The 15745-nt window shown below is 45.4% G+C and overlaps 1 protein-coding gene across 3 annotated transcripts in view; it reads right to left on the bottom strand.

The window, feature by feature from the left end:
• LOC135390658 (latrophilin Cirl-like) overlaps positions 1–15745 on the bottom strand; it is a 472208-nt gene that overhangs the window by 139647 nt on the left and 316816 nt on the right. For all 3 annotated transcript variants that reach the window (XM_064620454.1, XM_064620457.1, XM_064620458.1), the window contains one exon: positions 6359–6423. The gene's annotated coding sequence lies outside the window, so the exon portion shown is untranslated. The remainder of the gene's footprint in view (positions 1–6358; positions 6424–15745) is intronic.

The following is a 15745-nucleotide window of genomic DNA, read 5'->3' as shown; positions in this document are numbered from 1 at the left end:
CGGCAAGGCGGAGGGCCGTGAGACAGGCTCATTTTTTAGAGTAACCTACGATGTATGCAGCGGGCCCTTTTCTATCTCCTCTATTATCCTCAGTATGTTTTATACCCGAGTTGCGCTTGACAAATGAATTCACTTACTGCACGGCGGCTCACTGTATAGCGCTCGTATATATATATATACGAAGCATCGTTGCTTATTTTAGTTTTCGTGACAGGAGGCCTTGAGCAAGGCCTTTCTACAATGCGGGATCAAGAAGAAACATTGATTAAAAAAGAAGCCCGACCCCTGCGCGTATGCGAGGTGAAAGCAATGTCGAGTCATGTGGAAAAATGTATCGACCGATTTCGAAATTCTTGCTCGATGGAAGCGGGATATACAGGGTTTTCATTTTTATCCGTTACGGGTCTTTTTATTTATATATATATATATATATATATAAAAGTTATGAAAGCTAAACAGATGCAGTTTTCGCAGGTGGGTTCTACGGCCAGGCGACTAATCAACTGAAATTCATTAATTAAGTTTTTAATTAGACGTTTTCGGCGAAATGAGAGATAGCAGAATTGGAGCCCTAAATACCCTCAAAATGAGCACGTACTTTGAGATAGAAATTAATCGCCAAATTTTCCTACGCAACTGAGCCGAAAGTGAAACCGCGCCATACGAATAATGAAGCCTTTTAAAATAATGTACGAATTTAATGTATGTATGCATCGTCGCTCCTTGAATCTGACGCATATCCTCTTCTTCATTCCACCAATGATGGCGGTGGTGGTGGTGATGGTGAAAGCAATGAGCGCCGTTCGTTTGCGCTTCTTCTCAGACGTGAGGAGCTCCCTTCGACTGCAGCAGGTCACTATGACCGTATGACCAAGGACACCTCTCCTTCTGGACTTTTTCAAGGTCGTCGACCCACAAGGGCAACTGTAGGAACACGTGATTCATAGCAGCAACTAATGTAACTGTTCACCCCTTTCCCTTCCTTCCGTTTTCCCTCCCCCCGAGCAACATGCCGCCAGCTCGGCTGGCAGACCGCTCGTCTACCCAACGTTGTCAGACAGGGGGCATCATGAGTCACCCCGAAAGCGGGCACGCGTTTTGCCCGCTATATAGTTCAGGAGAACCACCGGTTGTTCAGTGACGAACGGTAGTAGTACAAGGATAAAGCACACGTGTTCGCCACTAGTCGCACTGAAAATACCGGTCATTGTCATATGAAAGAAATGTCACATTAACGAACAAGTGTTACGTGCGGAGACCATTGGGAGGAAACAGTATACCCAAGAAACAGGGTCATAATAACGGGAATGTCGTACTAACGAGGGTCATATTAACGAGGTTCGACTGTGGGCGCCGGTCTGACGGCCGGACAGACCGTTTTCTGGCCCAGATAAGACAAGAGGTCATGTCGTTTCTGCGCTCGATAAGTGCGTAGTTCTGGTTTCGGCTCATTTACGTATCAAAATTTTGGCGATTTATATCTCAAAGTTACGTTCTTATTTCAGGAATTTTTAACAGAGAGTGGTTCAAATAATTCTGCAGTCTCGCATTTCCCCCCCCAAACATCTAATTAAAAAGTTAATTGGTCGGGCTTAGGTAAATTAGTCGTCCAGCGGCTACATGCGCTTCCCCACAGGGTGTCCGCATGGCCGCGTAACCCACTTGCAAAAACGCCATCTGTGTCGCTTGTCACAGCTTTTTTCATATATATATAAAAAATCTCTAACGGTTAAAAATGAACATCCTCTGGAAGTTCCTGCTGTTTGCGTGCGCGGGAGTCGGTTTCCGATTATGCTTTCACAATAAAAGAATACCGGGGAAGTGAAGGTTAGGGGAAGAAGGGTCTCAAGGACCTACACTGCAGTCCGGCTTACGGAATATTTCCCGCGATCTGGTTTAAAAAAGGGTCGCAGCGTCTGCACGAGTTTTTTGTCGTCCATCCGCAACAGAAGTGTTACTGTTGACACTACGATTAACTTCGTGCGCAAATCCACCACACTTGCGCAACTCAAGCTAATAGTGTATTAACGCGAAAGCGCACTTGACAGCCACTCCAACTGCATCATTGTCCTTGGGCGACGCCCTTCGGGGTGGTCACGTGCTTTGCAGAGCGAATAGAAATGTCTGATGCTTATTTGATACTCTTCTGATAAGGATAGCCTTCAGAATGCCAAGCGATCTGAGAAAGGCGGTATCATTAGAAAAGAGAAAAGGAGACGCCACACTAAAACCGAACTTGAGCCGCCAGGCAATGCTCTCACACTGGTGACGTCATTGAAATAGTACCGAATAGTAGTTCGTGTGAAAACGCGGCTTACCCGCCATATTCGTGACCTCACTTGTTCGGGTTACCAACAGAGGGAATTCCATTCTGCAAAACTGCAAATACTGCCAAACGCGCGGGAAAAAAAAGTTTCGGTGGTTGAGCTGAAAAGTATCTACCCGAAAGAAGGTTGCCGTCCAAGGATAAAATATCACGGCGAGAGCCGTACCCGCATAATTAGGGTACCCCAATACTAGGGAGCTAGTATTTAGGCGCCCTATACGCATAATAAGAGCACAGCTACACCTGGTGTCTAACGTCGGCAATCCTTTAGCGTGAAATCCCTGTCGCGTGCAAGGAAGGGAAAGTCTGTCCGGACGGAATCGGATTAGATTAAGAACAGTCCGGCCAAGTCTGCCGATCACTTCGGGGAGATCCTCTGTCTCTCTCTCTTTCGTCCTAATGACTCAGCTGGGAATCGAATGGCTCAAACAGATGGAAAGAGGAACCTATCTCTCCTCCTTTTCTCTCTTGCAGCGGAAGAGCGATTGAGGGAAGAGATCCCCATTGGGGGATAAGGAGCAAGAATCGGCGAGGGATGTCTCCCTCTTTCTTACTTATATTTCGCCTTTCCACTTAACAATGACGTTGACGGAATTTCGCCTCTAAGCGTTCCTGCACATTCGCGTTTATTTGTGAGGGTACCCTAATGAGACTGACGAGGTAATTGGATCGGTTGGACTCGGAAAAAAAAAAAAAAGTGCTAAGGGCTGATGGAGTAATTCGTTGGAAGATTACCGGCCTGTCGCACTGGGCAAGAGGGGGCACATATACGTCTTTCTTTGAGGCGCGAACGTTTTCGCGAAAATAATTTCGGCTCGTGATTAATCTCAATGATCACAATTCCGGGCTTTTGCGTCGCGCGATACTTCTGATCACGGCGGCACTCAGAGTTGCCTACGTCGTCCGCCTACGGTGTCTTCATTAAAGCGCCTTAGAATATTTTTGTGTCGCGGGCTTCCTTTTGCCGTGTCTTCTTCACACGAGCGACATTCCCTGCAGAAGCTGAAGACGCGACAAACGTCATAGTCTTCCGAGCGCTCAATCTCCCGTGTTCACGTACACTCCTAACCGTGGAGAATATCCTGCAACACAGTCACAAGATATTCTGTAGCAGACGACAGGAAAGACGCTGACGGTGTCGTCTGCTAGGTGTCGTCTGCTAAGTGTGCTGTACGCCACTCCCGATATTCCGCGCCGTGTGAATGCTCAACATAACACGGGACGGAACTTCGGCCCTGTAAGCAGTGTTTTCGCTTTTTCTTCCACTAGAATATTCCGTGAGGACGTCGCTCGTGTGAATACACAGTTACAGTCGATGAACGCGCGTTATTGCTCGTAGCAAAACGTTACGAAAGTGTCCAATTTACCTAACGGATCTCAGCTTCAGTTTTTCCAACACTTCTCTATATACTTGGAGCCTCACGAGACCGAAGCTCTCAGCACGTTCCTTAGAACCAACATTTCGCTGCCGACCAGACACAAGGGTCTGGAGAGTACCAGGTAAAAGTGAAGCACAAGCCGTCAGATACAAGGGTCCGGAGAACAGTACCAGATACGTAATCGTGAAGCACAATATAAGTACAGTACATGATATGGGAGCAAGACCGACATTGTAAACTAAGCTATTCAGTTTTCTCTGTAAAACTCAACTTTATTCACTTGTAAATATGTGGAGGGAAAAAAAGAAAAAAGTGAGACCCCCCACCATGTCCCCCTGCCTTTTACCTGCTGTCTTCAGTCCACGTATGCGGGCTGCTCATAACCCCATTTGCTTCGCGGTGCTACCCTAACATTATTTCATTGAACGTATACGACTGACAGCAGGACAGGATGATATCTAACGCGACAGAAAAAAAAAAAAAGAAAAACATATATATCCTGTTCTATCTTTCCAGCGTTTCTTTCTTTCTATACGTTACCGGCGAAAGTGTCGTGAGAACAACTGTATCGATTGCAGCGCCGCCATCCTCGCTGCGGCGAGACGATGAAGCAAGTGGAGTGATAAATTAAGGTTGTCAGACGAGCGGAAAAACGCCTCGACGCGTATATCGATGTAAAGGAAATAAGGCTTTCTTTTATCTACTGTTTACCTTGCAAAGCGTTCTGTGGAAGAAATATACAAAGGGAAAAAAATTGTGTTAGCGGCTGGAAAGGAGGGCGGAGGAAGATGACAGAAGAGAGAGAGAGAGAAACCGCGGGAAAAAGTGCAAGACATCACGCGTACGATGGCATGCCACTGCGATTACGGTGACGGTAAAAGTTGACGTTATAATTAAGGTGCGTCTAATAACAAATTCGAGTGTATAGGGACGACGGACTGGACAACACTCGTCGTGCGCGTTTGCTTTCTGTTGGAGCCTTCTCGAGAGAGAGAAAGAGAGAAGGGAGATTAGGCCTAACGACTCAGTCAGAAAGGTCGTTATTGCTGCAGCACAGGAGTATATGGGTGGGATGCCACGTTCCACTTGCGCGTTAATTCAGTGGGCGTGGTGAAGGAAGATAGCAGACGACAGATAACGGTGACTTTATTTCCTCCCCACTACGTGCGCTGCGGGTCCTCGCCGTCGACGTGAACGCACAGACGATGACGATGCTGCTTCGATCTGACTCAGAGCGAATCATTGCGCGGACTATAAGCGCGTGTTGTTTTCGGCTCACAATGACAACAATAATTGTTGATCGTCTGACCGTTGCCATATACCGGGTGTTTCAGTTAAATCCCCGGGCTAAATAATTTGCGAACCGGTGCACCAATCGAATAACTTTCCTTTTTACAAGTACGGGACCTTCAGTGGACACGTTTTTGGAGAAAAATCTGCCACCGAAGCGGGTCATTTGTTGCAGTAATTAATTGGTCTCGGTTTACGTATTTTTGTCGCGGTTGGTCGTGGCGAAGCGCAAAAGGACGTAATTCATTGGTGTAATTCATTGGTGTAAGGACGTAATTCATTGGTGGACATGGGAGTGAAAGAGCGTCCTTTTGCGCTTCACCGCGACCAGCCGCGACAAAAATGTGTAAACCGAAACCAATTAATTTCTGCAACAAATGACCCGCTTCGGTTGCAGATTTTTCTCTAAAAGGTATCTACTGACGGTCCCAGAAGGGGTAGTACCCATTTTAATGTCGACGGCGCCCTGCTTTAGAAGTTAGCTTTTTTTCACGAAACTCATTTGAATTTTTATTTAAATAATGAGCGCCTCCCGCTCATTCACGCGGTGCGCATCTTGTAGGCGGTATTGGACAGATACTTGTAAAAAGGAACGTTATGCGATTGGTGCACCGGCTCGCGGATTATTTAGCCCGGGGATTTAACTGAAACACCCTGTATAATATTCGAGGCTCAATACATGTTCTGCTCTGCAAAAATATCTGTACTAGTTCCAGTTTCGTACCACACTTTTGTCTTACTTCTTAGTGGTCGATAAGTATCGACGATTCAGAAGAAACGAGGGGCCCAAATTATCTCTAGTATGAGACGTGGTGATCTTTGCAATCCTCTTTTTGGTAAGTCTATAGAAAGATGAACAGACGAAGATGGGAAGTTAAATCTCGGGAACTTCCACCGGTCTTTCCCTTTTAACCTCGAATGCGAGCGCCGTCCGCGAATAATCCCTTTTTGATCCGCAGGTAATAAGCTGGAAACTGAAGGGGGGGTTCCAGCCGATAAGACTCCGTCTATTGATCAGAATATTTAATTAGCGTCTAATCCACGGCCTTTTGCTCTTTCTCCCCTTTCCCATGATAGAAAGAGAGTGAGGTTACGGAACGTTTGCTAAGGAAGCAATAAAGAGGGCAGCTTATTAAAGCGCGAAGTTAATTATCAAAATATCTCCGCTATTTCGCCTAGAAGATGATTACACAGAGGTGGGACTGAGCACGCATACAGGGTTGCGAAAAAAGAAACTCTTTATTGCCTGGTTCGGGATTGGAGTCGAAGATAGTTTAATAATCTATACACTGTGAGAGCCCCTTGATTACCGACTTTTATTTATTAGTGTATCGGAGAATGCTTATGTATAAGTTGGTCTTACGTTTACGTCGACAGGACCATCATGGTCTTGGGCGTATGATGCGGTCAGAGTTGCCTGGGTAAAACCTGAAAGACGAGGGCATAGCTGTTCATGAAATAAGAACGGAAAAACAATTGTAGCAGGTTCAACTTTATGATACACAAGTACAAGCAGATAATACACGTACACTCTTAAAAATGAACTTCACCGCATAGCACGCTCCTAGCCAACCATAATCTCGAATGATATATCGTTATCTGCCCTGATTTGTTGAAAACGGTAGGCGTACGCCTTTTTTGTGACAATTATGAACAGCATAAGTGTCACAAAAAAGGCGTACGCCTCCCGTTTTCAACAAATCAGGGCAGATAACGATATCATTCTAGATTATGGTTGGCTAGGAGCGTGCTATGCGGTGAAGTTCATTTTTAAGAGTGTAGGACAGTCGAGCTAACTAGTCTATTCTCGAACATATTTTGTGGCCCCGAAAGAAGAAGCCGTGCGTGATAACCGTTGCTTCTCCCTCACACTTTTCCTCCATTCAAGTCGCAGATATCGTAGGATAATAGCATCAATTCGTTCCCATCAACAAAATCACCACAGCATGCTGACATAACCTGTAAAGTACGAAACATTTCTAACTGCAGTTATAGAAACTACTCGTCGTTTTTTTTCTCTCTCTCTCTTTTGCAGAAGGGATGTATCTGAATTCAATATATTCTTATTTGAAACTTAGACTTGTGTCGTGATTCTAAGCGGTACCTTATAAGTTATACGGGCGTGTGGCGCAGATATAGGGCTTGGTTCGTCGAACATGGCGGAGCGGGGCACATTCTAGCCGCCGTAACTCAGCCTACACTCTTAAAAATGAGTTTCACCGCATAGCACGCTCCTAGCCAACCAACATTCCGAATGACAACGTTCTAGTCCCTGATTTGTTGAAAACGTGGGGCGGAGCCTATTTTGTGACACTTGTGCTGTTCATAATTGTCACAAAAATAGCGCACGCCTCCCGTTTTCAGCAAATCAGGGAAGGTAACGATATCATTCGGAATGTTGGTTGGCTAGGAGCGTGCTATGCGGTGAAACTCATTTTTAAGAGTGTAGGAGCGCTTACCAGAGCTAAATTTTATATCGAAATGTAAAGTCAAAGCATTCATCACGAAGCACAATTTTGATTGTTAAAATAAAGGATGGCCTTTTCTCGCACGCGCTTTGTGAACTTTGACACAATTTTCATACCTATATGTCAACCCCTGCGCAAATTCCCGCTGAAAGGCGCAAGACAGGACCTTGTACTGCATATACACTCTTAAAAATGAACTTCACCACATAGCACGCTCCTAGCCAACAACCATCCCGAGTGACATCGTACTCTCCCCTGATTTGTTGAAAACGGGAGGCGTACGCCTTTTTGTGACACTTATGTAGAAACGTTAATTGTCACAAAAAGGCGGACGCCTCCCGTTTTCAACAAATCAGGGGAGAGAACGATGTCACTCGGGATGATGGTTGGCTAGGAGCGTGCTATGTGGTGAAGTTCATTTTTAAGAGTGTACCATTAAACAAAGCGAGCATTGCGGTTTCGTGTGGTGTGTATTTCACTCCGCTGTTGCAGAGATGAACAGGGCGACAAGAACTGCGCCAAACGAAACGGGTGATGGTTTTCCGGGGTTCCGCTGATCAGAGACAAGGAGTATATCACGAAGGATTATAGCCTATAGTAGCGGGAAAATGCATCTGAACGAAACTCGCGTTCTTACTACCTACGCCATTTATTTTTTTGTTTGGCGACCCACACCGTTTCGAAAAGTCGGTCGCCAACGCCAATGTTCATGCCACAGGTGCTATCACACAAAAAATAACGAAGAAAATCGAAGGTCCAAAAGGGAAGGCCCTGCCTGAACTGAAATGAAATCGCCCGCATTCCGAAAATCCAATAAAAAACGCAATTTTACTCGCGAACCCCTGGTATTGAACTGAATTTTATTGAGGATATCGGTGGTGGTTTGTTAGCCCATCTTTCGTGTTCGAGTTGACACATCCGTACTATACGCTCTCAAAGCAGAACTTCACCGCATAGCACGCTGTGCGCCAACCATAATCTCGAATGATATCGTTATCTTCCTTGATTTGTTGAAAACGGTAGGCGTACGCCTTTTTTGTGACAATTATGAACAGCATAAGTGTCACAAAAAAGGCGTACGCCTCCCGTTTTCAACAAATCAGGGCAGATAATGATATCATTCGAGATTATGGTTGGCTAGGAGCGTGCTATGCGGTGAAGTTCATTTTTAAGAGTGTACGCTCTCAAAACAGAACTTCACCGCATAGCACGTTGTGCGCCAACCATTGCCACGAATGATAGGGTTGTCGCTTCTGATTCGAAGAGAGAGGTGGGTGTACGTCTTTCTGTGACAATTTGGATATATGAAAATTGCCACAAAAAGGCGTACGCCCCTCTCTCTCTTCGAATCAGAAGCGATAACCCTATCATTCTTGGCAACGGTTGGCACACGGCGTGCTATGCGCGGTAAAGTGTTGTTTTTAGAGTGCACTTGGTTCGTAACTTCATTTCACCACAATCGCACCCAAACCTCAACGTGGGTTAAAAATCGCGAGTCCCGTTTTTTCATGCTTATGAAACGACGACAGTGAATACTGTGCCAAACGATTAGAGCTATAGTACTGGTTGATTAAACAGAGTCATTACACCGACGACAACGGGCCTTCTGTTCACCGCCGACCGATTTTTCAACTCCACTTCTATTTTCAAAATGGATTTTCATCAATCAAAAGACGAAGCGCGTGTAAGGATACGGGTGGTTGGAAAACTAAGCGACTGAGTGAGTTGTTGATCACTCCGGGGGTCGATGGGTCTCGGTCGGAAACAGCGCGAACCGATGTCACGACTGGTCATTATTTCTGTCTCGCTAAAATTAAATACGGACGGTCGATAGCGTCCGTCGATCGATGCGCCATCTCAGACGGCTAAATATGGCTTCTTCCTGGCAACAGGTCGGCCACGTACGTGGATAAGATATCGGTTTAGGAACAAATCCCGAGACAGCAGCGAAGCCAGAAAAATGTCCCTTTAGGGGCTGTATATACGGGACCTTTGCATCCTTCTTTCATCATCTGTTGGTCTATCCTTTACTTCCCAATTGTTTTCTTTTCTTTTTATTCGTTTTATTCTTCTTTCGTCGTCTTCATTCTTCTTCTTTTCTTTCTTCTTCATTCTGTTCTTTTATTCCTTATTTATTTTATTCTTCTTTCTTCACCTTCATGCTTCTTCTTTCCTTTTTTATGTATTTTCTTCTTCTTCTTTCTTCATCTTCATAAATTTTCTTTTTGTTGCGGAATAGCAAGCCGACGTCCCGTTTGGCTAACCTTTCACCCGTTTTGTTTTTCCTTCCGTCTAATAAATACATCCCCCCCTTTGCATCGGGGGAGAGGATATTATCCTCGTTTTCCCTCTTTCAAATGCACTACCAAAGGTACGATTTCGAGGGGGGATTTATCCCCCCCCCCTCCTGATACCCCCACCTGGCTACGCCAATGTCCTAAGGTGACAAAAAATAGTTTAGTCATTGTTTTAATTTTTTTTAAAAACATTTTCTCCATGCACAACTATAAGATAAAGAAAAAAAAAATGCAGTCGTTTTGGCGACTAGATACAGTGCCACGATCATTAGGCGAGGACCTCAATATTTCCGGTTGCGAAATCCCCGATCTCTAAATTCCCGTTCTCGAAACAAGGAAAATCAAGGAGAATGATCAACTGCTTCGCAGGATGAAATATGCCGTATTTAAAAACACGATATCGCTACTTAAACACCTAAATTCACTGGTCTTCGACGTCTGTCCAAGTCGTTTTAGAGAACGAACGAAAGCGGACACGACGGAACAGCACATTGGTTAGTTTATTATTGGGTTAGTCCAAGTTCAGTGTTTGCATTTGTATGTTCAGGTTATAGTCCAAGTTCGCTTTTCGCAGTTTCCCGCGCGCGACGGTGCATTTTATAGTCAGATAACGTTTATTTCAAGTAGTTTATTTTGCAACGGGGATTTGGATCACTTTATTTTGAGGTTAGTCCCTTTCGGGACTAAATGCATGGAAACTTATGCAAGGTGCAATAGAGGCAGGGGAGTAGACTTCAGTGTCAGCAGGGGAGTGAAATGGATGCCAGCTGTTGTAGATAAACTCCATAATGTGAAAAGTCCGAGTGCGGGCACAGCTAGACGGACATGATGCAATTGCGTTCTCGGGGACTATACGCTTTAATTACTCCCCATCCATTACGGCTAAAATTTCTGCAGAATATAGTGATTTCTTTCAGTGCCGTTTAGCTCCGCGAAGCGAGTGTGGCTATATGTGACCGGCGTTGCAGATCCCACGGACAGAGAGAGGAGAGTATACAAAGGAGTGACATACAAGGGGGACGATATGCGTCCTTGGCCGACTTCATAGGTATAACTATGACAGAAAACCCGGGGGAAAATTCAGGCAGCACACTTTGTGGCGGGATTCGAACACGTTACCTCCTGGCCTTCGGGTATGCTCACAATGCTCACAAATTATGAAAAAAAAAAAAAAAAAACTCGGAAGGAAAAATCTGGAGTGCAAGAATGTCGGAAAGTAAATATACACGTATCTCACTGACCCTTTGCTGCTTTCAATCCCGCCTAAAATAACATTCCCTCGACTACCTTTTTTTTTTCTTCTTCCTTTCGTTCTTTTTTTTTCTTTTCTACAATAGCTCGCATCCATGCGCAGACTGGATTGATACCTCACAACCACAACGTCTTCATCCGCTTTCGCGGTACGAGAAAGAAAAAAATCTTCGCGAATGCCCTGTCAAGAATGCGGGCACTCACGTCGAAAAGTGTGATTACGTCGGACACTTTCCAAAGACGGAGGAGGGGGACATCGAAAGAGCATTTTTATGTTCTTCGTCTCGTCTAACACCCATATTTACACCTTGCGCTTTCAATTCGCGAGGAATCCACAAAAAGATACACAAAAGGAAAGTACAAATAGCCGACAAAAAAACTAAATAAACACAGAAGATTTCATAGAAGGTGTCACACCGCGCGATAATGACTGTGTTCGCGGGCATGCGAGGACAGCCAGTCCATTGTCCGCAATACCAATCTGGTGCCCGATTAAATATGTGAACGAACTGCCTTTGGAAAGACAGGTGCGTCGGAGTGTCCCACGGACGACGCTTTTTCCCGTGGCGATGGAATGGAATTTTACCTACCGCCGTGCATCTATATCTACTATGAAATAATATATCTTCCGCAACTACGAACCTATCCTTTTTCTTTTCTTATCAACTCAACTCAACTCAACTTAAAAAGCATAGGGAGCCAGCTCACTCATATCGACTTCTAAAAATATTTCCGCCGAGATTTTAAACTTTAACGTCATCAGGTCTTTCCTTTCGTGAGAATATTTAGTCGTCGTGACAAAAAAAAAAAAAAAGAAAGAAAAGAAGAAGATAAATTAAGAAATGCCCATTAGAACACTTTTAGCCTAATACATGCACCTTTGGTTTGGATATATATTCTTTGTCCTCTTTGATAACCCTTCTCCTTTTCACAGTTTTTGTCCTTGTTATCAGTTTACTCGGCTTCCTGTCCTTCACTTTCTTCCGATAACCTAGCGGCCAGGCTTTTCCGAGAGCGCCACCTGGGATCTCGGAGATGCACTTACTTAACGTTGTGCTAGTCGCATTAGAAGCATCGTTCGGGCCTCCTTCTTCCTCGACCTTATTCCCCTCGCTCATCTACTCCTTCTCTTTACTTGTGATGCTCTTTAATTTTCTCCCAGGGCTGTTTCTCGGGGAAGACCTCGATATTCCCGATCTCGAAATTGACGTTCTCGAAACAAGGAAAATCACGGAGAATGCCCGATTGCTTCGTAAGATGATATGCCGCGTTTATAAACACGACATCACTGCCTTTACCACTAAAATTCACGGGTTTTCGATGTCTGTCCAAGTAGTTTTAGCGAACGAAATCCACAGTTCAGCAGCCGTTAGGCTTAGAAGGGCGGATACGACGGAGCGGCATATTGGTTGGTTTACTACAGTCAAACTCCTTTATAACGAACTTCAGGAGACCGCAGAAAATCTTCGTTGTAAAGGTAACTTCGTTAAAATGGATGTTTCAAAGGAAAAATGCCTTAATCTTGTTTACTGGTGGAATTTCATTGCTCTGATCAAAGCGCACCTGAGACATTTACCTAGAATACACATGGAACCTTATCTCTGTTGTGACCTTTTTACCCCCCTCGTTATTTCGGTACGTACGTTATAAAGGAATTCGTTTTAAATGCCCGAAGTATACATTGAATCCTATGGGCGCCTGACCAGACCGCGAAAAACTTTCGTTATAACGGTCTTTTCGTTATAAAGGCGTTCGTTGTAAAGGCATTTGACTGTATTAGGCTAGTCCAAGTTCTGTGTTTGCATTCTGATGCCCGTGGCTCAGTGGTTATAGCGTGCTGGCCATGTCACGTCGAGACTGTGGGAGGTACCCGGGTTCGAATCCCGGTGCCGGCTGTGCTGTCTGGGGGTTTTCCTGGGCTTTCAGACATATGTCGGCACAGTTCCCCTAGAAGTCGGCCCAGGAAGCACATTCCCTCAGGGCGTTCGTCGTAACGTTGCCCACCTCTGTGAGGCCAACAACGGCGAGCGCTTTCAACATCACCACCACCACCACCACCTGATGTCCAGGTTAGTCTAAGTTCACTAGAGTAGCTTGATGGGCTTGTTGGTAGTCTAAGTTTGCCGTTGGCAGTTTCCCGCGCGCAACTGTGCATTTTAAGTCAGATAACATTTGTTCACAGTATAGTTTATTTTGCAACGGGGATTTCGATCACTTTATTTCGTGCTGCTTTTCAACAGCACCCATTTTCCCGTCCAACATTCCGCTACCACTTTCTTGTTTCGTACAATGCTTGACGTCTTATTTAATGACTCTCTAAGTTCGTGTGTGACCCCCACTTCCTCTTTTTCTGGGTACTCTTAAAGCGCTCCTCTGTGCTCCCAAGGAGTACTCTGGGCCAGCTATACTTCCTTGCTATGGTGCGTGTATTGTATCATGCCGGGCTCAGCAATCACTTCACAGAACTGGAGCGTGGTGATGTGTGCATACAGAGCTCTGAAGGCGACTCAATCCCGGTAAATTTCACAATGACTGAGCATCGCAGTGAAGAGTTATAATGCGGAATTGACAGCGTAGATGCTGGCTAGCGCTGGTGGACAAACTCCATATAGTGCACAGACACTGAGGTTGGGCACAAACAGAAGGACGACACCCGATACAATACTTTAAAAAAATGGGAAACGCGCGAAATCAAAGTGGCGGTGTTGCGAAGAGCAGTTGGGACGCCGCTCGCCAGACGAACAACACTGAGTATTCCAGAACCGCTCCTGGCTGCCATCCCATCCACCTCAGTGTTGTGCGTCACATCGCCCTCTAGGGAGCAGCAAATGCTTGGGGGGGCCTGACTTTCTTAAAGCATGTAGTATTTATGCTCTTGAGAGGGAGGAGCCTCGGGACCCGTGCCTCTTCAGGGTCCCGCCCGACCCAAAGCACGACGGTTACTAGCACCAGGAGACGCGAGGAGGAGAGCCCGGGGCAGGACTAATTCCCGGGGCCCGTAACTTCTCTCGCCGGCCCTATCTATATGCTTTCCACATTTTGCTCGACGACTCAGACGCATTTTTTTTATCGCCAATATACCGACTCTTTTTACTTCAATACCTTTCTACTTGCGGCTGATTTCTGGCGTACTCGATAAAAAAAAAAAAAAGAAGAAGAAATTGTCGTGCATCGCGTCGAAACGAAACGACGACACCGGAGGACGGATTAGAAATAGCTCGTGTACAACATCTTCTTGCTAAGAAAGAAAAGAAGGGCTTTATTCTCTTTCTTCAGTTTCTCGTGGGTAATATAGCGTACCCTGAGGTCGTAAATTCGAGACAAGTCCTCTATTGTTTTCTCCTTTCCACGGAGGGAAGGGTAAATATGGGCCATTAGACGGCGCTGAGCTGTCGGGAGTCCCCTCTGCTCCAAATGGTTCGGTGTCACGATATACCCTTCTTGTTCGCCGAGCTGTTTTTAATAAATATCCCTCGGAATAAAGCCATACACACATTGAGGAACTTGATGAAGTGCGCCAGATTATAGAGGTGGCTGTATTAAAAAAAGAAGGTTGTTCAAACGGCGAGAAGTGCTGTTTGTCGTGCAGATATATTAGAGGAAACACTGGGGCAAAGGGCGCAGTCTTTCTTTTTCGTCCTGTCTCATTTTTGCTTGCGTCGATTTATTGTTAAGAACCAAGTTTTGGAGGCGGACACGTTTCAAACGTACTTTAATGGTAAGATAATAAACGTTTAATAAAGGGAAGATTATGGAGTAGAAACAAGTGTGCAAGCTGCGTGTATAGTCATCGCACATCGATTATTTTGGTGTGCGCGACATACTATGTGACATATTGGCCAGCAAAGTGCAGTTACGGATAGACGGCAGTACCGTATTTTCACGCGTATTAGCCGCGGCTTATGCGCGATTTTTTTTTCTCACGGGCGCCCTGCGGCTTATCCACCGGTGCAGCTTATCTGATGACTATTTTTTCCCGGTATTTTCCCCATACGCCGATTTTAACGAAAGGGCCGACAGTGTCTCTGGAACAGCACTGCCCTGCCGATGCACGAACAGTGCGTAACAGTGACGGGTCCACATTCGAGTAGATTGATCTTCCTGGTGCATTCCCCCAAGCAGCTTTTAGGAAAGTGGTGACAGTGATTCACGTCTTCTGGAAGATCACTGACCCATCAGTCCACGAAAAACACCCGACAAGGGCACAATCCGATCTTGGTAGAACTCCAGAACTGACCTCCTCTGTTGTACACTGTGCCGATCCCGGAGTATGGACCACAGGGTTTATGGCCTTCTCTATGGTCTCCTTTGTCGCACAAATCAGTCGTCTCGTATTGCCCGCGGCTTATCTGCGGGTGCGGCTTATCTGCCAGAACATTTTCAAAACGTCCCAAAAAACGCGTCCTGCGCCTTATCTGCGGTGCGGCTTATACGCGTGAAATTGCGGTATTTTATTTTAATCTGTACTACGCTGCATCTATAGGCCGTGAATAATTGAAGTCATAAAGCATCAAAATCACACGAAGTTTAGCATACGTGGCATATCTGTGCTTGACTTCAACTTATTTTAACCCTTACGATTTTAATGATTTCATTACACTTCAAGTTTACAGCCAACCTAACGAGGCGTCACAGTCTCGCTAAGACTGATGACGTCTCATGCGAAGTCCTACTGAGATTATTTGCAACGAGAGGTAACTTCACAGTTACACGAAAACGTTACGCTCCTGTAAA

This window comes from Ornithodoros turicata, chromosome 4, assembly GCF_037126465.1.
Source record: "Ornithodoros turicata isolate Travis chromosome 4, ASM3712646v1, whole genome shotgun sequence".
NCBI lineage: Eukaryota > Metazoa > Arthropoda > Arachnida > Ixodida > Argasidae > Ornithodoros > Ornithodoros turicata.
The sequence above is the reverse complement of the archived record's forward strand: the minus strand, read 5'-3'. Positions and strand labels throughout refer to the sequence as shown.